The sequence below is a fragment of the Rhinoderma darwinii genome, chromosome 1, assembly GCF_050947455.1.
Source record: "Rhinoderma darwinii isolate aRhiDar2 chromosome 1, aRhiDar2.hap1, whole genome shotgun sequence".
Lineage (NCBI taxonomy): Eukaryota > Metazoa > Chordata > Amphibia > Anura > Rhinodermatidae > Rhinoderma > Rhinoderma darwinii.
The window spans coordinates 412,007,095-412,029,532 of record NC_134687.1 but is presented as its reverse complement, the minus strand read 5'-3'; the positions used below and the strand labels follow the sequence as shown (position 1 = coordinate 412,029,532).

At 42.6% G+C, this 22,438-nt stretch overlaps 15 non-coding genes across 15 annotated transcripts; all 15 read right to left on the bottom strand.

The window, feature by feature from the left end:
* Window positions 1-456: 456 nt before the first annotated feature.
* On the bottom strand, window positions 457-539 carry TRNAL-UAG (transfer RNA leucine (anticodon UAG)). Its single transcript has one exon. It is a non-coding gene; the product is annotated as a tRNA-Leu (tRNA).
* Window positions 540-1,725: 1,186 nt separating this feature from the next.
* Window positions 1,726-1,808, bottom strand: TRNAL-UAG (transfer RNA leucine (anticodon UAG)). The gene has a single exon. It is a non-coding gene; the product is annotated as a tRNA-Leu (tRNA).
* Window positions 1,809-2,982: 1,174 nt separating this feature from the next.
* Window positions 2,983-3,065, bottom strand: TRNAL-UAG (transfer RNA leucine (anticodon UAG)). The gene has a single exon. It is a non-coding gene; the product is annotated as a tRNA-Leu (tRNA).
* A 1,182-nt stretch (window positions 3,066-4,247) lies between these two features.
* TRNAL-UAG (transfer RNA leucine (anticodon UAG)) lies at window positions 4,248-4,330 on the bottom strand. Its single transcript has one exon. It is a non-coding gene; the product is annotated as a tRNA-Leu (tRNA).
* Window positions 4,331-5,512: 1,182 nt separating this feature from the next.
* On the bottom strand, window positions 5,513-5,595 carry TRNAL-UAG (transfer RNA leucine (anticodon UAG)). Its single transcript has one exon. It is a non-coding gene; the product is annotated as a tRNA-Leu (tRNA).
* A 1,327-nt stretch (window positions 5,596-6,922) lies between these two features.
* TRNAL-UAG (transfer RNA leucine (anticodon UAG)) lies at window positions 6,923-7,005 on the bottom strand. Its single transcript has one exon. It is a non-coding gene; the product is annotated as a tRNA-Leu (tRNA).
* A 1,182-nt stretch (window positions 7,006-8,187) lies between these two features.
* On the bottom strand, window positions 8,188-8,270 carry TRNAL-UAG (transfer RNA leucine (anticodon UAG)). The gene has a single exon. It is a non-coding gene; the product is annotated as a tRNA-Leu (tRNA).
* Window positions 8,271-9,457: 1,187 nt separating this feature from the next.
* On the bottom strand, window positions 9,458-9,540 carry TRNAL-UAG (transfer RNA leucine (anticodon UAG)). The gene has a single exon. It is a non-coding gene; the product is annotated as a tRNA-Leu (tRNA).
* A 2,191-nt stretch (window positions 9,541-11,731) lies between these two features.
* Window positions 11,732-11,814, bottom strand: TRNAL-UAG (transfer RNA leucine (anticodon UAG)). Its single transcript has one exon. It is a non-coding gene; the product is annotated as a tRNA-Leu (tRNA).
* A 1,327-nt stretch (window positions 11,815-13,141) lies between these two features.
* Window positions 13,142-13,224, bottom strand: TRNAL-UAG (transfer RNA leucine (anticodon UAG)). Its single transcript has one exon. It is a non-coding gene; the product is annotated as a tRNA-Leu (tRNA).
* Window positions 13,225-14,551: 1,327 nt separating this feature from the next.
* On the bottom strand, window positions 14,552-14,634 carry TRNAL-UAG (transfer RNA leucine (anticodon UAG)). The gene has a single exon. It is a non-coding gene; the product is annotated as a tRNA-Leu (tRNA).
* Window positions 14,635-15,816: 1,182 nt separating this feature from the next.
* TRNAL-UAG (transfer RNA leucine (anticodon UAG)) lies at window positions 15,817-15,899 on the bottom strand. The gene has a single exon. It is a non-coding gene; the product is annotated as a tRNA-Leu (tRNA).
* Window positions 15,900-17,630: 1,731 nt separating this feature from the next.
* On the bottom strand, window positions 17,631-17,713 carry TRNAL-UAG (transfer RNA leucine (anticodon UAG)). Its single transcript has one exon. It is a non-coding gene; the product is annotated as a tRNA-Leu (tRNA).
* A 1,327-nt stretch (window positions 17,714-19,040) lies between these two features.
* TRNAL-UAG (transfer RNA leucine (anticodon UAG)) lies at window positions 19,041-19,123 on the bottom strand. Its single transcript has one exon. It is a non-coding gene; the product is annotated as a tRNA-Leu (tRNA).
* Window positions 19,124-21,502: 2,379 nt separating this feature from the next.
* TRNAL-UAG (transfer RNA leucine (anticodon UAG)) lies at window positions 21,503-21,585 on the bottom strand. The gene has a single exon. It is a non-coding gene; the product is annotated as a tRNA-Leu (tRNA).
* Between the last annotated feature and the right edge of the window lie 853 nt (window positions 21,586-22,438).

The window sequence follows — 22,438 nt, the reverse complement described above, 5'->3', positions numbered from 1 at the left end:
GCTATTAGCAAAAGGACTCCTCTCATCGCCGTACTCAGCTGCATAGAAATTGGGCAACAGAATAGCTGCACTATCACTCAATAGTACTGAATGCAGAATTGTCCCAGGTCTGGTGTTAAGTCTGTAGAAGTCTTTACAGGGAGTTGGCGAGGATTTTACCAGGATAGCGGAGGAGCTCAATGAAAATGTGTTATTACTTTATGAGTGTTAGACCTGACATTATATCATGCTAAGAAAATATAAGTGTTCAAAAGTGGGATTTAAATCCACAAATTCAAGAGAGACCGGTCGGTCATCCTAACCTACACAAAAGTGCAATTTTTAAAGATTGGATGCCGAAACAGTTATCTGAAGAGTCTAATGTATGTTTTGGGGCGTATACCGACATAGTTTTTTTACTATTATTTCACTAACACTGACGGAATGACTGCAAAGTATGTTTAAGAAAAGATGAGTTGTCAGAAGTGGGATTTGAACCCACGCCTCCAGGGGAGACTGCGACCTAAACGCAGCGCCTTAGACCACTCGGCCATCCTGACTTACAGAAAACCTCTGCCTCTCCAGATTGGTAGGAAAAACAATCATGTTAAGAGTCGATTTTTTGGGGATGTTGAATTGAAAGATTAGAACTGTTTCTTGTCCATTTCCGTCTTGTATTTATTGGTTTATGATTACAGTGTTGCAAAAAGAAGTCCTTGAAGACCCTTTTACTTGCTTGATCTTGAAAATATAGAGAAATCCCCCTGGGAGGTACCCAGGAGTAAGGCAGTGGTGTAGGATTCTCTATAACATTCACTCAAGTAAGCAGAGGGATATGAATTGTTTTACATTGTTCACTTATATTTAGGGTCCTGTTAGAGATATGGGGATGATGAGAATTTAGAGTTGGTAGAGAATATGATCAAGGTTAAAAAAGTTGGCAGAAAGGAGTGTTGTGAAAGTCGTGGTACTATAAAAGGTATCTACTGCACCTGACTGTTGGGTGTGGAGCACTTCTCTTTATCAGAATTTAGATTAAGCCGCGTAACTGGTGGGTTCTGCAGGTGTTCGTCAGGGATGGGGTTTCTCTGACAGCTTTACAAGTGCTAGAATTAATTTGGCTCCAAACTCCCACTAATACAAAGCCACATGTATATAAGTGGCTCGGGCTGGTCTCTTGGAGCTATGGAGTGCACAGTAGTGGAGCTAGGCCATGTTCTGTAGCCAGGCCCAGGATGTGGCCCCGTGTCTCGAATATTGCCACAACTTACACGGTTGCAGTGGGTAAATGCTATTAGCAAAAGGACTCCTCTCATCGCCGTACTCAGCTGCATAGAAATTGGGCAACAGAATAGCTGCACTATCACTCAATAGTACTGAATGCAGAATTGTCCCAGGTCTGGTGTTGAGTTTGTAGAAGTCTTTACAGGGAGTTGGCGAGGATTTTACCAGGATAGCGGAGGAGCTCAAGGAAAATGTGTTATTACTTTATGAGTGTTAGACCTGACATTATATCATGCTAAGAAAATATAAGTGTTCAAAAGTGGGATTTAAATCCACAAATTCAAGAGAGACCGGTCGGTCATCCTAACCTAAACAAAAGTGCAATTTTTAAAGATTGGATGCCAAAACAGTTATCTGAAGAGTCTAATGTATGTTTTGGGGCGTATACCGACATAGTTTTTTTACTATTATTTCACTAACACTGACGGAATGACTGCGAAGTATGTTTAAGAAAAGATGAGTTGTCAGAAGTGGGATTTGAACCCACGCCTCCAGGGGAGACTGCGACCTAAACGCAGCGCCTTAGACCACTCGGCCATCCTGACTTACAGAAAACCTCTGCCTCTCCAGATTGGTAGGAAAAACAATCATGTTAAGAGTCGATTTTTTGGGGATGTTGAATTGAAAGATTAGAACTGTTTCTTGTCCATTTCCGTCTTGTATTTATTGGTTTATGATTACAGTGTTGCAAAAAGAAGTCCTTGAAGACCCTTTTACTTGCTTGATCTTGAAAATATAGAGAAATCCCCCTGGGAGGTACCCAGGAGTAAGGCAGTGGTGTAGGATTCTCTATAACATTCACTCAAGTAAGCAGAGGGATATGAATTGTTTTACATTGTTCACTTATATTTAGGGTCCTGTTAGAGATATGGGGATGATGAGAATTTAGAGTTGGTAGAGAATATGATCAAGGTTAAAAAAGTTGGCAGAAAGGAGTGTTGTGAAAGTCGTGGTACTATAAAAGGTATCTACTGCACCTGACTGTTGGGTGTGGAGCACTTCTCTTTATCAGAATTTAGATTAAGCCGCGTAACTGGTGGGTTCTGCAGGTGTTCGTCAGGGATGGGGTTTCTCTGACAGCTTTACAAGTGCTAGAATTAATTTGGCTCCAAACTCCCACTAATACAAAGCCACATGTATATAAGTGGCTCGGGCTGGTCTCTTGGAGCTATGGAGTGCACAGTAGTGGAGCTAGGCCATGTTCTGTAGCCAGGCCCAGGATGTGGCCCCGTGTCTCGAATATTGCCACAACTTACACGGTTGCAGTGGGTAAATGCTATTAGCAAAAGGACTCCTCTCATCGCCGTACTCAGCTGCATAGAAATTGGGCAACAGAATAGCTGCACTATCACTCAATAGTACTGAATGCAGAATTGTCCCAGGTCTGGTGTTAAGTCTGTAGAAGTCTTTACAGGGAGTTGGCGAGGATTTTACCAGGATAGCGGAGGAGCTCAATGAAAATGTGTCATTACTTTATGAGTGTTAGACCTGACATTATATCATGCTAAGAAAATATGAGTGTTCAAAAGTGGGATTTAAATCCACGAGAGACCGGTCGGTCATCCTAACCTACACAAAAGTGCAATTTTTAAAGATTGGATAACGAAAGAATTATCTGAAGAGTCTAATGTTTTGGGGCGTATACCGACATAGTTTTTTTACTATTATTTCACTAACACTGACGGAATGACTGCAAAGTATGTTTAAGAAAAGATGAGCTGTCAGAAGTGGGATTTGAACCCACGCCTCCAGGGGAGACTGCGACCTAAACGCAGCGCCTTAGACCACTCGGCCATCCTGACTTACAGAAAACCTCTGCCTCTCCAGATTGGTAGGAAAAACAATCATGTTAAGAGTCGATTTTTTGGGGATGTTGAATTGAAAGATTAGAACTGTTTCTTGTCCATTTCCGTCTTGTATTTATTGGTTTATGATTACAGTGTTGCAAAAAGAAGTCCTTGAAGACCCTTTTACTTGCTTGATCTTGAAAATATAGAGAAATCCCCCTGGGAGGTACCCAGGAGTAAGGCAGTGGTGTAGGATTCTCTATAACATTCACTCAAGTAAGCAGAGGGATATGAATTGTTTTACATTGTTCACTTATATTTAGGGTCCTGTTAGAGATATGGGGATCATGAGAATTTAGAGTTGGTAGAGAATATGATCAAGGTTAAAAAAGTTGGCAGAAAGGAGTGTTGTGAAAGTCGTGGTACTATAAAAGGTATCTACTGCACCTGACTGTTGGGTGTGGAGCACTTCTCTTTATCAGAATTTAGATTAAGCCGCGTAACTGGTGGGTTCTGCAGGTGTTCGTCAGGGATGGGGTTTCTCTGACAGCTTTACAAGTGCTAGAATTAATTTGGCTCCAAACTCCCACTAATACAAAGCCACATGTATATAAGTGGCTCGGGCTGGTCTCTTGGAGCTATGGAGTGCACAGTAGTGGAGCTAGGCCATGTTCTGTAGCCAGGCCCAGGATGTGGCCCCGTGTCTCGAATATTGCCACAACTTACACGGTTGCAGTGGGTAAATGCTATTAGCAAAAGGACTCCTCTCATCGCCGTACTCAGCTGCATAGAAATTGGGCAACAGAATAGCTGCACTATCACTCAATAGTACTGAATGCAGAATTGTCCCAGGTCTGGTGTTGAGTTTGTAGAAGTCTTTACAGGGAGTTGGCGAGGATTTTACCAGGATAGCGGAGGAGCTCAAGGAAAATGTGTTATTACTTTATGAGTGTTAGACCTGACATTATATCATGCTAAGAAAATATAAGTGTTCAAAAGTGGGATTTAAATCCACAAATTCAAGAGAGACCGGTCGGTCATCCTAACCTACACAAAAGTGCAATTTTTAAAGATTGGATGCCGAAACAGTTATCTGAAGAGTCTAATGTTTTGGGGCGTATACCGACATAGTTTTTTTACTATTATTTCACTAACACTGACGGAATGACTGCAAAGTATGTTTAAGAAAAGATGAGTTGTCAGAAGTGGGATTTGAACCCACGCCTCCAGGGGAGACTGCAACCTAAACGCAGCGCCATAGACCACTCGGCCATCCTGACTTACAGAAAACTTCTGCCTCTCCATATTGGTAGGAAAAACAATCATGTTAAGAGTCGATTTTTTGGGGATGTTGAATTGAAAGATTAGAACTGTTTCTTGTCCATTTCCGTCTTGTATTTATTGGTTTATGATTACAGTGTTGCAAAAAGAAGTCCTTGAAGACCCTTTTACTTGCTTGATCTTGAAAATATAGAGAAATCCCCCTGGGAGGTACCCAGGAGTAAGGCAGTGGTGTAGGATTCTCTATAACATTCACTCAAGTAAGCAGAGGGATATGAATTGTTTTACATTGTTCACTTATATTTAGGGTCCTGTTAGAGATATGGGGATCATGAGAATTTAGAGTTGGTAGAGAATATGATCAAGGTTAAAAAAGTTGGCAGAAAGGAGTGTTGTGAAAGTCGTGGTACTATAAAAGGTATCTACTGCACCTGACTGTTGGGTGTGGAGCACTTCTCTTTATCAGAATTTAGATTAAGCCGCGTAACTGGTGGGTTCTGCAGGTGTTCGTCAGGGATGGGGTTTCTCTGACAGCTTTACAAGTGCTAGAATTAATTTGGCTCCAAACTCCCACTAATACAAAGCCACATGTATATAAGTGGCTCGGGCTGGTCTCTTGGAGCTATGGAGTGCACAGTAGTGGAGCTAGGCCATGTTCTGTAGCCAGGCCCAGGATGTGGCCCCGTGTCTCGAATATTGCCACAACTTACACGGTTGCAGTGGGTAAATGCTATTAGCAAAAGGACTCCTCTCATCGCCATACTCAGCTGCATAGAAATTGGGCAACAGAATAGCTGCACTATCACTCAATAGTACTGAATGCAGAATTGTCCCAGGTCTGGTGTTAAGTCTGTAGAAGTCTTTACAGGGAGTTGGCGAGGATTTTACCAGGATAGCGGAGGAGCTCAATGAAAATGTGTCATTACTTTATGAGTGTTAGACCTGACATTATATCATGCTAAGAAAATATGAGTGTTCAAAAGTGGGATTTAAATCCACAAATTCAAGAGAGACCGGTCGGTCATCCTAACCTACACAAAAGTGCAATTTTTAAAGATTGGATAACGAAAGAATTATCTGAAGAGTCTAATGTTTTGGGGCGTATACCGACATAGTTTTTTTACTATTATTTCACTAACACTGACGGAATGACTGCGAAGTATGTTTAAGAAAAGATGAGTTGTCAGAAGTGGGATTTGAACCCACACCTCCAGGGGAGACTGCGACCTAAACGCAGCGCCTTAGACCACTCGGCCATCCTGACTTACAGAAAACCTCTGCCTCTCCAGATTGGTAGGAAAAACAATCATGTTAAGAGTCGATTTTTTGGGGATGTTGAATTGAAAGATTAGAACTGTTTCTTGTCCATTTCCGTCTTGTATTTATTGGTTTATGATTACAGTGTTGCAAAAAGAAGTCCTTGAAGACCCTTTTACTTGCTTGATCTTGAAAATATAGAGAAATCCCCCTGGGAGGTACCCAGGAGTAAGGCAGTGGTGTAGGATTCTCTATAACATTCACTCAAGTAAGCAGAGGGATATGAATTGTTTTACATTGTTCACTTATATTTAGGGTCCTGTTAGAGATATGGGGATCATGAGAATTTAGAGTTGGTAGAGAATATGATCAAGGTTAAAAAAGTTGGCAGAAAGGAGTGTTGTGAAAGTCGTGGTACTATAAAAGGTATCTACTGCACCTGACTGTTGGGTGTGGAGCACTTCTCTTTATCAGAATTTAGATTAAGCCGCGTAACTGGTGGGTTCTGCAGGTGTTCGTCAGGGATGGGGTTTCTCTGACAGCTTTACAAGTGCTAGAATTAATTTGGCTCCAAACTCCCACTAATACAAAGCCACATGTATATAAGTGGCTCGGGCTGGTCTCTTGGAGCTATGGAGTGCACAGTAGTGGAGCTAGGCCATGTTCTGTAGCCAGGCCCAGGATGTGGCCCCGTGTCTCGAATATTGCCACAACTTACACGGTTGCAGTGGGTAAATGCTATTAGCAAAAGGACTCCTCTCATCGCCGTACTCAGCTGCATAGAAATTGGGCAACAGAATAGCTGCACTATCACTCAATAGTACTGAATGCAGAATTGTCCCAGGTCTGGTGTTAAGTCTGTAGAAGTCTTTACAGGGAGTTGGCGAGGATTTTACCAGGATAGCGGAGGAGCTCAATGAAAATGTGTCATTACTTTATGAGTGTTAGACCTGACATTATATCATGCTAAGAAAATATGAGTGTTCAAAAGTGGGATTTAAATCCACAAATTCAAGAGAGACCGGTCGGTCATCCTAACCTACACAAAAGTGCAATTTTTAAAGATTGGATGCCGAAACAGTTATCTGAAGAGTCTAATGTTTTGGGGCGTATACCGACATAGTTTTTTTACTATTATTTCACTAACACTGACGGAATGACTGCGAAGTATGTTTAAGAAAAGATGAGTTGTCAGAAGTGGGATTTGAACCCACGCCTCCAGGGGAGACTGTGACCTAAACGCAGCGCCTTAGACAACTTGGCCATAGTTTTTTTACTATTATTTCACTAACACTGACGGAATGACTGCAAAGAATGTTTAAGAAAAGATTAGTTGTCAGAAGTGGGATTTGAACGCACACCTCCAGGAGAGACTGCGACCTAAACGCAGCGCCTTAGACCACTCGGCCATCCTGACTTAAAGAAAACCTCTGCCTCTCCAGATTGGTAGGAAAAACAATCATGTTAAGAGTCGATTTTTTGGGGATGTTGAATTTAAAGATTAGAACTGTTTCTTGTCCATTTCCGTCTTGTATTTATTGGTTTATGATTACAGTGTTGCAAAAAGAAGTCCTTGAAGACCCTTTTACTTGCTTGATCTTGAAAATATAGAGAAATCCCCCTGGGAGGTACCCAGGAGTAAGGCAGTGGTGTAGGATTCTCTATAACATTCACTCAAGTAAGCAGAGGGATATGAATTGTTTTACATTGTTCACTTATATTTAGAGTCCTGTTAGAGATATGGGGATCATGAGAATTTAGAGTTGGTAGAGAATATGATCAAGGTTAAAAAAGTTGGCAGAAAGGAGTGTTGTGAAAGTCGTGGTACTATAAAAGGTATCTACTGCACCTGACTGTTGGGTGTGGAGCACTTCTCTTTATCAGAATTTAGATTAAGCCGCGTAACTGGTGGGTTCTGCAGGTGTTCGTCAGGGATGGGGTTTCTCTGACAGCTTTACAAGTGCTAGAATTAATTTGGCTCCAAACTCCCACTAATACAAAGCCACATGTATATAAGTGGCTCGGGCTGGTCTCTTGGAGCTATGGAGTGCACAGTAGTGGAGCTAGGCCATGTTCTGTAGCCAGGCCCAGGATGTGGCCCCGTGTCTCGAATATTGCCACAACTTACACGGTTGCAGTGGGTAAATGCTATTAGCAAAAGGACTCCTCTCATCGCCGTACTCAGCTGCATAGAAATTGGGCAACAGAATAGCTGCACTATCACTCAATAGTACTGAATGCAGAATTGTCCCAGGTCTGGTGTTAAGTCTGTAGAAGTCTTTACAGGGAGTTGGCGAGGATTTTACCAGGATAGCGGAGGAGCTCAATGAAAATGTGTCATTACTTTATGAGTGTTAGACCTGACATTATATCATGCTAAGAAAATATGAGTGTTCAAAAGTGGGATTTAAATCCACAAATTCAAGAGAGACCGGTCGGTCATCCTAACCTACACAAAAGTGCAATTTTTAAAGATTGGATGCCGAAACAGTTATCTGAAGAGTCTAATGTTTTGGGGCGTATACCGACATAGTTTTTTTACTATTATTTCACTAACACTGACGGAATGACTGCGAAGTATGTTTAAGAAAAGATGAGTTGTCAGAAGTGGGATTTGAACCCACGCCTCCAGGGGAGACTGCGACCTAAACACAGCGCCTTAGACCACTCGGCCATCCTGACTTACAGAAAACCTCTGCCTCTCCAGATTGGTAGGAAAAACAATCATGTTAAGAGTCGATTTTTTGGGGATGTTGAATTGAAAGATTAGAACTGTTTCTTGTCCATTTCCGTCTTGTATTTATTGGTTTATGATTACAGTGTTGCAAAAAGAAGTCCTTGAAGACCCTTTTACTTGCTTGATCTTGAAAATATAGAGAAATCCCCCTGGGAGGTACCCAGGAGTAAGGCAGTGGTGTAGGATTCTCTATAACATTCACTCAAGTAAGCAGAGGGATATGAATTGTTTTACATTGTTCACTTATATTTAGGGTCCTGTTAGAGATATGGGGATCATGAGAATTTAGAGTTGGTAGAGAATATGATCAAGGTTAAAAAAGTTGGCAGAAAGGAGTGTTGTGAAAGTCGTGGTACTATAAAAGGTATCTACTGCACCTGACTGTTGGGTGTGGAGCACTTCTCTTTATCAGAATTTAGATTAAGCCGCGTAACTGGTGGGTTCTGCAGGTGTTCGTCAGGGATGGGGTTTCTCTGACAGCTTTACAAGTGCTAGAATTAATTTGGCTCCAAACTCCCACTAATACAAAGCCACATGTATATAAGTGGCTCGGGCTGGTCTCTTGGAGCTATGGAGTGCACAGTAGTGGAGCTAGGCCATGTTCTGTAGCCAGGCCCAGGATGTGGCCCCGTGTCTCGAATATTGCCACAACTTACACGGTTGCAGTGGGTAAATGCTATTAGCAAAAGGACTCCTCTCATCGCCGTACTCAGCTGCATAGAAATTGGGCAACAGAATAGCTGCACTATCACTCAATAGTACTGAATGCAGAATTGTCCCAGGTCTGGTGTTGAGTTTGTAGAAGTCTTTACAGGGAGTTGGCGAGGATTTTACCAGGATAGCGGAGGAGCTCAAGGAAAATGTGTTATTACTTTATGAGTGTTAGACCTGACATTATATCATGCTAAGAAAATATAAGTGTTCAAAAGTGGGATTTAAATCCACAAATTCAAGAGAGACCGGTCGGTCATCCTAACCTAAACAAAAGTGCAATTTTTAAAGATTGGATGCCAAAACAGTTATCTGAAGAGTCTAATGTATGTTTTGGGGCGTATACCGACATAGTTTTTTTTACTATTATTTCACTAACACTGACGGAATGACTGCAAAGTATGTTTAAGAAAAGATGAGTTGTCAGAAGTGGGATTTGAACCCACGCCTCCAGGGGAGACTGCGACCTAAACGCAGCGCCTTAGACCACTCGGCCATCCTGACTTACAGAAAACCCCTCCCTCTCCAGATTGGTAGGAAAAACAATCATGTTAAAGGCATGGTGTCGCCCCAAAAACATGTTTTTTTTTTAAAATTTAAACATTTAGTGTGTGGGTGATTAAACATTGTTCAAATTTTTTTTATTTTTTTCGCGAGTCAGGAAATATTATAAATTTTTTCAAATTTATAATACTACCCATTTTTGGTCACTAGATGGAGCTAGTTGGAGCTAGTTCCCAAAATTGCAGCATTGCAACATTGGGTTAAAAGCTCTCGCTCTAGTGAGCTCTCAGCATCCCCCCCTCCTTTATCCTGGCTAGTGCCGGGATAAACGAGGGGTTTGAAAGGTTTAACCTCCTACACTGTGTGTCGCCATTTTTTGAGGTAACCCACAGTGTAGTAGGTTTACATACAGTAGTAAACACACACAAACACTAACATACATTGAAATCGCTTACCTGCTCCTGCCGCCGCGGCTCCCTCCGGCCCGTCCGCTCCCTTTGCTGCCGCTGTTCCATGTGCACAAGTCCGGAAGCCGCGACCGGAAGTAGTAATATTACAGTCCGGCCGCGACTTCCGGTCCACAGGAAAATGGCGCCGGACGGCGCCAATTTCGAATAGGACTGTGTGGGAGCGGCGCATGCGCAGTTCCCACACAGACGCCGTACACGGACGTGAATGGGACGGGAGCCGTTCACAGTCCCTATGGGACTGTGGCTGCCGTACTCCATGTCTGTGTGTGTCGTTAATCGACACACACAGAAATGGAACAAAAAATGGCAGCCCCCATAGGGAAGAAAAAGTGTAAAAATAAGAAACAGTAAAACACAAACACACAAATGAATATAAACGTTTTTATTACAGCACTAACATCTTTAACATATTAAAAAATTATTTGCCATGACACTGTTCCTTTAAGAGTCGATTTTTTGGGGATGTTGAATTGAAAGATTAGAACTGTTTCTTGTCCATTTCCGTCTTGTATTTATTGGTTTATGATTACAGTGTTGCAAAAAGAAGTCCTTGAAGACCCTTTTACTTGCTTGATCTTGAAAATATAGAGAAATCCCCCTGGGAGGTACCCAGGAGTAAGGCAGTGGTGTAGGATTCTCTATAACATTCACTCAAGTAAGCAGAGGGATATTAATTGTTTTACATTGTTCACTTATATTTAGGGTCCTGTTAGAGATATGGGGATGATGAGAATTTAGAGTTGGTAGAGAATATGATCAAGGTTAAAAAAGTTGGCAGAAAGGAGTGTTGTGAAAGTCGTGGTACTATAAAAGGTATCTACTGCACCTGACTGTTGGGTGTGGAGCACTTCTCTTTATCAGAATTTAGATTAAGCCGCGTAACTGGTGGGTTCTGCAGGTGTTCGTCAGGGATGGGGTTTCTCTGACAGCTTTACAAGTGCTAGAATTAATTTGGCTCCAAACTCCCACTAATACAAAGCCACATGTATATAAGTGGCTCGGGCTGGTCTCTTGGAGCTATGGAGTGCACAGTAGTGGAGCTAGGCCATGTTCTGTAGCCAGGCCCAGGATGTGGCCCCGTGTCTCGAATATTGCCACAACTTACACGGTTGCAGTGGGTAAATGCTATTAGCAAAAGGACTCCTCTCATCGCCGTACTCAGCTGCATAGAAATTGGGCAACAGAATAGCTGCACTATCACTCAATAGTACTGAATGCAGAATTGTCCCAGGTCTGGTGTTAAGTCTGTAGAAGTCTTTACAGGGAGTTGGCGAGGATTTTACCAGGATAGCGGAGGAGCTCAATGAAAATGTGTCATTACTTTATGAGTGTTAGACCTGACATTATATCATGCTAAGAAAATATGAGTGTTCAAAAGTGGGATTTAAATCCACAAATTCAAGAGAGACCGGTCGGTCATCCTAACCTACACAAAAGTGCAATTTTTAAAGATTGGATGCCGAAACAGTTATCTGAAGAGTCTAATGTTTTGGGGCGTATACCGACATAGTTTTTTTACTATTATTTCACTAACACTGACGGAATGACTGCGAAGTATGTTTAAGAAAAGATGAGTTGTCAGAAGTGGGATTTGAACCCACGCCTCCAGGGGAGACTGTGACCTAAACGCAGCGCCTTAGACCACTTGGCCATAGTTTTTTTACTATTATTTCACTAACACTGACGGAATGACTGCAAAGAATGTTTAAGAAAAGATTAGTTGTCAGAAGTGGGATTTGAACGCACGCCTCCAGGAGAGACTGCGACCTAAACGCAGCGCCTTAGACCACTCGGCCATCCTGACTTACAGAAAACCTCTGCCTCTCCAGATTGGTAGGAAAAACAATCATGTTAAGAGTCGATTTTTTGGGGATGTTGAATTGAAAGATTAGAACTGTTTCTTGTCCATTTCCGTCTTGTATTTATTGGTTTATGATTACAGTGTTGCAAAAAGAAGTCCTTGAAGACCCTTTTACTTGCTTGATCTTGAAAATATAGAGAAATCCCCCTGGGAGGTACCCAGGAGTAAGGCAGTGGTGTAGGATTCTCTATAACATTCACTCAAGTAAGCAGAGGGATATGAATTGTTTTACATTGTTCACTTATATTTAGAGTCCTGTTAGAGATATGGGGATCATGAGAATTTAGAGTTGGTAGAGAATATGATCAAGGTTAAAAAAGTTGGCAGAAAGGAGTGTTGTGAAAGTCGTGGTACTATAAAAGGTATCTACTGCACCTGACTGTTGGGTGTGGAGCACTTCTCTTTATCAGAATTTAGATTAAGCCGCGTAACTGGTGGGTTCTGCAGGTGTTCGTCAGGGATGGGGTTTCTCTGACAGCTTTACAAGTGCTAGAATTAATTTGGCTCCAAACTCCCACTAATACAAAGCCACATGTATATAAGTGGCTCGGGCTGGTCTCTTGGAGCTATGGAGTGCACAGTAGTGGAGCTAGGCCATGTTCTGTAGCCAGGCCCAGGATGTGGCCCCGTGTCTCGAATATTGCCACAACTTACACGGTTGCAGTGGGTAAATGCTATTAGCAAAAGGACTCCTCTCATCGCCGTACTCAGCTGCATAGAAATTGGGCAACAGAATAGCTGCACTATCACTCAATAGTACTGAATGCAGAATTGTCCCAGGTCTGGTGTTAAGTCTGTAGAAGTCTTTACAGGGAGTTGGCGAGGATTTTACCAGGATAGCGGAGGAGCTCAATGAAAATGTGTCATTACTTTATGAGTGTTAGACCTGACATTATATCATGCTAAGAAAATATGAGTGTTCAAAAGTGGGATTTAAATCCACAAATTCAAGAGAGACCGGTCGGTCATCCTAACCTACACAAAAGTGCAATTTTTAAAGATTGGATGCCGAAACAGTTATCTGAAGAGTCTAATGTTTTGGGGCGTATACCGACATAGTTTTTTTACTATTATTTCACTAACACTGACGGAATGACTGCGAAGTATGTTTAAGAAAAGATGAGTTGTCAGAAGTGGGATTTGAACCCACGCCTCCAGGGGAGACTGTGACCTAAACGCAGCGCCTTAGACCACTTGGCCATAGCTTTTTTACTATTATTTCACTAACACTGACGGAATGACTGCAAAGAATGTTTAAGAAAAGATTAGTTGTCAGAAGTGGGATTTGAACGCACGCCTCCAGGAGAGACTGCGACCTAAACGCAGCGCCTTAGACCACTCGGCCATCCTGACTTACAGAAAACCTCTGCCTCTCCAGATTGGTAGGAAAAACAATCATGTTAAGAGTCGATTTTTTGGGGATGTTGAATTGAAAGATTAGAACTGTTTCTTGTCCATTTCCGTCTTGTATTTATTGGTTTATGATTACAGTGTTGCAAAAAGAAGTCCTTGAAGACCCTTTTACTTGCTTGATCTTGAAAATATAGAGAAATCCCCCTGGGAGGTACCCAGGAGTAAGGCAGTGGTGTAGGATTCTCTATAACATTCACTCAAGTAAGCAGAGGGATATGAATTGTTTTACATTGTTCACTTATATTTAGGGTCCTGTTAGAGATATGGGGATCATGAGAATTTAGAGTTGGTAGAGAATATGATCAAGGTTAAAAAAGTTGGCAGAAAGGAGTGTTGTGAAAGTCGTGGTACTATAAAAGGTATCTACTGCACCTGACTGTTGGGTGTGGAGCACTTCTCTTTATCAGAATTTAGATTAAGCCGCGTAACTGGTGGGTTCTGCAGGTGTTCGTCAGGGATGGGGTTTCTCTGACAGCTTTACAAGTGCTAGAATTAATTTGGCTCCAAACTCCCACTAATACAAAGCCACATGTATATAAGTGGCTCGGGCTGGTCTCTTGGAGCAATGGAGTGCACAGTAGTGGAGCTAGGCCATGTTCTGTAGCCAGGCCCAGGATGTGGCCCCGTGTCTCGAATATTGCCACAACTTACACGGTTGCAGTGGGTAAATGCTATTAGCAAAAGGACTCCTCTCATCGCCGTACTCAGCTGCATAGAAATTGGGCAACAGAATAGCTGCACTATCACTCAATAGTACTGAATGCAGAATTGTCCCAGGTCTGGTGTTAAGTCTGTAGAAGTCTTTACAGGGAGTTGGCGAGGATTTTACCAGGATAGCGGAGGAGCTCAATGAAAATGTGTCATTACTTTATGAGTGTTAGACCTGACATTATATCATGCTAAGAAAATATGAGTGTTCAAAAGTGGGATTTAAATCCACAAATTCAAGAGAGACCGGTCGGTCATCCTAACCTACACAAAAGTGCAATTTTTAAAGATTGGATGCCGAAACAGTTATCTGAAGAGTCTAATGTTTTGGGGCGTATACCGACATAGTTTTTTTACTATTATTTCACTAACACTGACGGAATGACTGCGAAGTATGTTTAAGAAAAGATGAGTTGTCAGAAGTGGGATTTGAACCCACGCCTCCAGGGGAGACTGTGACCTAAACACAGCGCCTTAGACCACTTGGCCATAGTTTTTTTACTATTATTTCACTAACACTGACGGAATGACTGCAAAGAATGTTTAAGAAAAGATTAGTTGTCAGAAGTGGGATTTGAACGCACGCCTCCAGGAGAGACTGCGACCTAAACGCAGCGCCTTAGACCACTCGGCCATCCTGACTTACAGAAAACCTCTGCCTCTCCAGATTGGTAGGAAAAACAATCATGTTAAGAGTCGATTTTTTGGGGATGTTGAATTGAAAGATTAGAACTGTTTCTTGTCCATTTCCGTCTTGTATTTATTGGTTTATGATTACAGTGTTGCAAAAAGAAGTCCTTGAAGACCCTTTTACTTGCTTGATCTTGAAAATATAGAGAAATCCCCCTGGGAGGTACCCAGGAGTAAGGCAGTGGTGTAGGATTCTCTATAACATTCACTCAAGTAAGCAGAGGGATATGAATTGTTTTACATTGTTCACTTATATTTAGGGTCCTGTTAGAGATATGGGGATCATGAGAATTTAGAGTTGGTAGAGAATATGATCAAGGTTAAAAAAGTTGGCAGAAAGGAGTGTTGTGAAAGTCGTGGTACTATAAAAGGTATCTACTGCACCTGACTGTTGGGTGTGGAGCACTTCTCTTTATCAGAATTTAGATTAAGCCGCGTAACTGGTGGGTTCTGCAGGTGTTCGTCAGGGATGGGGTTTCTCTGACAGCTTTACAAGTGCTAGAATTAATTTGGCTCCAAACTCCCACTAATACAAAGCCACATGTATATAAGTGGCTCGGGCTGGTCTCTTGGAGCTATGGAGTGCACAGTAGTGGAGCTAGGCCATGTTCTGTAGCCAGGCCCAGGATGTGGCCCCGTGTCTCGAATATTGCCACAACTTACACGGTTGCAGTGGGTAAATGCTATTAGCAAAAGGACTCCTCTCATCGCCGTACTCAGCTGCATAGAAATTGGGCAACAGAATAGCTGCACTATCACTCAATAGTACTGAATGCAGAATTGTCCCAGGTCTGGTGTTAAGTCTGTAGAAGTCTTTACAGGGAGTTGGCGAGGATTTTACCAGGATAGCGGAGGAGCTCAATGAAAATGTGTCATTACTTTATGAGTGTTAGACCTGACATTATATCATGCTAAGAAAATATGAGTGTTCAAAAGTGGGATTTAAATCCACAAATTCAAGAGAGACCGGTCGGTCATCCTAACCTACACAAAAGTGCAATTTTTAAAGATTGGATGCCGAAACAGTTATCTGAAGAGTCTAATGTTTTGGGGCGTATACCGACATAGTTTTTTTACTATTATTTCACTAACACTGACGGAATGACTGCGAAGTATGTTTAAGAAAAGATGAGTTGTCAGAAGTGGGATTTGAACCCACGCCTCCAGGGGAGACTGCGACCTAAACACAGCGCCTTAGACCACTCGGCCATCCTGACTTACAGAAAACCTCTGCCTCTCCAGATTGGTAGGAAAAACAATCATGTTAAGAGTCGATTTTTTGGGGATGTTGAATTGAAAGATTAGAACTGTTTCTTGTCCATTTCCGTCTTGTATTTATTGGTTTATGATTACAGTGTTGCAAAAAGAAGTCCTTGAAGACCCTTTTACTTGCTTGATCTTGAAAATATAGAGAAATCCCCCTGGGAGGTACCCAGGAGTAAGGCAGTGGTGTAGGATTCTCTATAACATTCACTCAAGTAAGCAGAGGGATATGAATTGTTTTACATTGTTCACTTATATTTAGGGTCCTGTTAGAGATATGGGGATCATGAGAATTTAGAGTTGGTAGAGAATATGATCAAGGTTAAAAAAGTTGGCAGAAAGGAGTGTTGTGAAAGTCGTGGTACTAAAAAAAGGTATCTACTGCACCTGACTGTTGGGTGTGGAGCACTTCTCTTTATCAGAATTTAGATTAAGCCGCGTAACTGGTGGGTTCTGCAGGTGTTCGTCAGGGATGGGGTTTCTCTGACAGTTTTACAAGTACTAGAATTAATTTGGCTCCAAACTCCCACTAATTCAAAGCCACATGTATATAAGTGGCTCAGTCTGGTCTCTTGGAGCTATGGAGTGCACAGTAGTGGAGCTAGGCCATGTTCTGAAGCCAGGCCCAAGATGTGGCCCCGTGTCTCGAATATTGCCACAACTTACATGGTTGCAGTGGGTAAATGCTATTAGCAAAAGGACTCCTCTCATCGCCGTACTAAGCTGCATAGAAATTGGGCAACAGAATAGCTGCACTATCACTCAATAGTACTGAATGCAGAATTGTCCCAGGTCTGGTGTTGAGTTTGTAGAAGTCTTTACAGGGAGTTGGCGAGGATTTTACCAGGATAGCGGAGGAGCTCAAGGAAAATGTGTTATTACTTTATGAGTGTTAGACCTGACATTATATCATGCTAAGAAAATATGAGTGTTCAAAAGTGGGATTTAAATCCACAAATTCAAGAGAGACCGGTCGGTCATCCTAACCTACACAAAAGTGCAATTTTTAAAGATTGGATGCCGAAACAGTTATCTGAAGAGTCTAATGTTTTGGGGCGTATACCGACATAGTTTTTTTACTATTATTTCACTAACACTGACGGAATGACTGCAAAGTATGTTTAAGAAAAGATGAGTTGTCAGAAGTGGGATTTGAACCCACGCCTCCAGGGGAGACTGCGACCTAAACGCAGCGCCTTAGACCACTTGGCCATAATTTTTTTACTATTATTTCACTAACACTGACGGAATGACTGCAAAGAATGTTTAAGAAAAGATTAGTTGTCAGAAGTGGGATTAGTTGTCAGAAGTATGATCAAGGTTAAAAAAGTTGGCAGAAAGGAGTGTTGTGAAAGTCGTGGTACTATAAAAGGTATCTACTGCACCTGACTGTTGGGTGTGGAGCACTTCTCTTTATCAGAATTTAGATTAAGCCGCGTAACTGGTGGGTTCTGCAGGTGTTCGTCAGGGATGGGGTTTCTCTGACAGCTTTACAAGTGCTAGAATTAATTTGGCTCCAAACTCCCACTAATACAAAGCCACATGTATATAAGTGGCTCGGGCTGGTCTCTTGGAGCTATGGAGTGCACAGTAGTGGAGCTAGGCCATGTTCTGTAGCCAGGCCCAGGATGTGGCCCCGGTGTCTCGAATATTGCCAAGACAAGTATGTTTAAGAAAAAATTAGTTGTCAGAAGTGGGATTTGAACCCACGCCTCCAGGGGAGACTGCGACCTAAACACAGCGCCTTAGACCACTCAGCCATCTTGACTTACAGAAAACATCTGCCTCTCCAGATTGGTAGGAAAAACAATCATGTTAAGAGTCGATTTTTTGGGGATGTTGAATTGAAAGATTAGAACTGTTTCTTGTCCATTTCCGTCTTGTATTTATTGGTTTATGATTACAGTGTTGCAAAAAGAAGTCCTTGAAGACCCTTTTACTTGCTTGATCTTGAAAATATAGAGAAATCCCCCTGGGAGGTACCCAGGAGTAAGGCAGTGGTGTAGGATTCTCTATAACATTCACTCAAGTAAGCAGAGGGATATGAATTGTTTTACATTGTTCACTTATATTTAGGGTCCTGTTAGAGATATGGGGATCATGAGAATTTAGAGTTGGTAGAGAATATGATCAAGGTTAAAAAAGTTGGCAGAAAGGAGTGTTGTGAAAGTCGTGGTACTATAAAAGGTATCTACTGCACCTGACTGTTGGGTGTGGAGCACTTCTCTTTATCAGAATTTAGATTAAGCCGCGTAACTGGTGGGTTCTGCAGGTGTTCGTCAGGGATGGGGTTTCTCTGACAGCTTTACAAGTGCTAGAATTAATTTGGCTCCAAACTCCCACTAATACAAAGCCACATGTATATAAGTGGCTCGGGCTGGTCTCTTGGAGCAATGGAGTGCACAGTAGTGGAGCTAGGCCATGTTCTGTAGCCAGGCCCAGGATGTGGCCCCGTGTCTCGAATATTGCCACAACTTACACGGTTGCAGTGGGTAAATGCTATCAGCAAAAGGACTCCTCTCATCGCCGTACTCAGCTGCATAGAAATTGGGCAACAGAATAGCTGCACTATCACTCAATAGTACTGAATGCAGAATTGTCCCAGGTCTGGTGTTAAGTCTGTAGAAGTCTTTACAGGGAGTTGGCGAGGATTTTACCAGGATAGCGGAGGAGCTCAATGAAAATGTGTCATTACTTTATGAGTGTTAGACCTGACATTATATCATGCTAAGAAAATATGAGTGTTCAAAAGTGGGATTTAAATCCACAAATTCAAGAGAGACCGGTCGGTCATCCTAACCTACACAAAAGTGCAATTTTTAAAGATTGGATGCCGAAACAGTTATCTGAAGAGTCTAATGTTTTGGGGCGTATACCGACATAGTTTTTTTACTATTATTTCACTAACACTGACGGAATGACTGCGAAGTATGTTTAAGAAAAGATGAGTTGTCAGAAGTGGGATTTGAACCCACGCCTCCAGGGGAGACTGCGACCTAAACGCAGTGCCTTAGACCACTTGGCCATAGTTTTTTTACTATTATTTCACTAACACTGACGGAATGACTGCAAAGAATGTTTAAGAAAAGATTAGTTGTCAGAAGTGGGATTTGAACGCACGCCTCCAGGAGAGACTGCGACCTAAACGCAGCGCCTTAGACCACTCGGCCATCCTGACTTACAGAAAACCTCTGCCTCTCCAGATTGGTAGGAAAAACAATCATGTTAAGAGTCGATTTTTTTGGGGATGTTGAATTGAAAGATTAGAACTGTTTCTTGTCCATTTCCGTCTTGTATTTATTGGTTTATGATTACAGTGTTGCAAAAAGAAGTCCTTGAAGACCCTTTTACTTGCTTGATCTTGAAAATATAGAGAAATCCCCCTGGGAGGTACCCAGGAGTAAGGCAGTGGTGTAGGATTCTCTATAACATTCACTCAAGTAAGCAGAGGGATATGAATTGTTTTACATTGTTCACTTATATTTAGGGTCCTGTTAGAGATATGGGGATCATGAGAATTTAGAGTTGGTAGAGAATATGATCAAGGTTAAAAAAGTTGGCAGAAAGGAGTGTTGTGAAAGTCGTGGTACTATAAAAGGTATCTACTGCACCTGACTGTTGGGTGTGGAGCACTTCTCTTTATCAGAATTTAGATTAAGCCGCGTAACTGGTGGGTTCTGCAGGTGTTCGTCAGGGATGGGGTTTCTCTGACAGCTTTACAAGTGCTAGAATTAATTTGGCTCCAAACTCCCACTAATACAAAGCCACATGTATATAAGTGGCTCGGGCTGGTCTCTTGGAGCTATGGAGTGCACAGTAGTGGAGCTAGGCCATGTTCTGTAGCCAGGCCCAGGATGTGGCCCCGTGTCTCGAATATTGCCACAACTTACACGGTTGCAGTGGGTAAATGCTATTAGCAAAAGGACTCCTCTCATCGCCGTACTCAGCTGCATAGAAATTGGGCAACAGAATAGCTGCACTATCACTCAATAGTACTGAATGCAGAATTGTCCCAGGTCTGGTGTTAAGTCTGTAGAAGTCTTTACAGGGAGTTGGCGAGGATTTTACCAGGATAGCGGAGAAGCTCAATGAAAATGTGTCATTACTTTATGAGTGTTAGGCCTCATTTACACGAGCGTGTGCGTTTTGCGCACGCAAAAAAACGCTGCGTTTTGCGTGCGCAAAAGGCAATTGACAGCTCCGTGTGTCATCCGTGTATGATGCGCGGCTGCGTGATTTTCGCGCAGACGCCATCATAGAGATGAGGTAGTCGACGCCCGTCACTGTCCAAGGTGCTGAAAGAGCTAACTGATCGGCAGTAACTCTTTCAGCACCCTCGACAGTGAATGCCGATCACAATATACACCAACCTGTGAATAAAAAAAGACGTTCACACTTACCATGAACTGCCTGCTTCCTCCAGTCCGGTCTCCCGGCCGTTGCCTTGGTGACGCGTCCCTCTCTTGTCATCCGGCCCCACCTCCCAGGATGACGCGGCAGGCCATGAGACCGCTGCAGCCTGTGATTGGCTGCAGCCTGTGCTTGGCCTGTGATTGGCTGCAGCTGTCACTTGGCCTGAATTGTCATCCCGGGAGGTCGGACTGGAGGAAGGAGCCGGGACTTATCGGTAAGTCAGAACTTCTGTTTTTTTTTACACGTATATGTATATTGTGATCGCAAGTCACTGTCCATGGTGCTGAAACAGTTTAAGTCTTTGAGCACCGTGGGCAGTGACTGTCTCCTGACGTCGCGTACCCGAACATTTTTTGCCGGGTTCGGTTAAAACGAGTTCGGCCGAACCCGGTGAAGTTCGGTGCGCTCATCTCTAATTTGACACTCCGTTTGGATGTTTGTAACCAGAAAAGCACGTGGTGCTTTTCTGTTTACATTCATCCTTTTGACAGCTCTTGCGTGATTTTCGCGCATGCAACGCAGGACCGTCAGTGTGGCATGCGTTGTTTTCACGCACCCATTGAAGTCAATGGGTGCGTGTTGCGTGAAAAACGCAAGACTATAGAACATGTCGTGAGTTTTACGCAACACACTCACGCAGCGCAAAATTCACGCATCGTCTAAACAGCCCCATAGACTATTATAGGTGCATACGACACGCGTGAAAAGCACGCGCGTCGCACGCGCGTATAATACGCTCGTGTAAATGAGGCCTTAGACCTGACATTATATCATGCTAAGAAAATATGAGTGTTCAAAAGTGGGATTTAAATCCACAAATTCAAGAGAGACCGGTCGGTCATCCTAACCTACACAAAAGTGCAATTTTTAAAGATTCAATGCCGAAACAGTTATCTGAAGAGTCTAATGTTTTGGGGCGTATACCGACATAGTTTTTTTTACTATTATTCCACTAACACTGACGGAATGACTGCGAAGTATGTTTAAGAAAAGATGAGTTGTCAGAAGTGGGATTTGAACCCACGCCTCCAGGGGAGACTGCGACCTAAACGCAGCGCCTTAGACCACTTGGCCATAGTTTTTTTACTATTATTTCACTAACACTGACGGAATGACTGCGAAGAATGTTTAAGAAAAGATTAGTTGTCAGAAGTGGGATTTGAACGCACGCCTCCAGGAGAGACTGCGACCTAAACGCAGCGCCTTAGACCACTCGGCCATCCTGACTTACAGAAAACCTCTGCCTCTCCAGATTGGTAGGAAAAACAATCATGTTAAGAGTCGATTTTTTGGGGATGTTGAATTGAAAGATTAGAACTGTTTCTTGTCCATTTCCGTCTTGTATTTATTGGTTTATGATTACAGTGTTGCAAAAAGAAGTCCTTGAAGACCCTTTTACTTGCTTGATCTTGAAAATATAGAGAAATCCCCCTGGGAGGTACCCAGGAGTAAGGCAGTGGTGTAGGATTCTCTATAACATTCACTCAAGTAAGCAGAGGGATATGAATTGTTTTACATTGTTCACTTATATTTAGGGTCCTGTTAGAGATATGGGGATCATGAGAATTTAGAGTTGGTAGAGAATATGATCAAGGTTAAAAAAGTTGGCAGAAAGGAGTGTTGTGAAAGTCGTGGTACTATAAAAGGTATCTACTGCACCTGACTGTTGGGTGTGGAGCACTTCTCTTTATCAGAATTTAGATTAAGCCGCGTAACTGGTGGGTTCTGCAGGTGTTCGTCAGGGATGGGGTTTCTCTGACAGCTTTACAAGTGCTAGAATTAATTTGGCTCCAAACTCCCACTAATACAAAGCCACATGTATATAAGTGGCTCGGGCTGGTCTCTTGGAGCTATGGAGTGCACAGTAGTGGAGCTAGGCCATGTTCTGTAGCCAGGCCCAGGATGTGGCCCCGTGTCTCAAATATTGCCACAACTTACACGGTTGCAGTGGGTAAATGCTATTAGCAAAAGGACTCCTCTCATCGCCGTACTCAGCTGCATAGAAATTGGGCAACAGAATAGCTGCACTATCACTCAATAGTACTGAATGCAGAATTGTCCCAGGTCTGGTGTTAAGTCT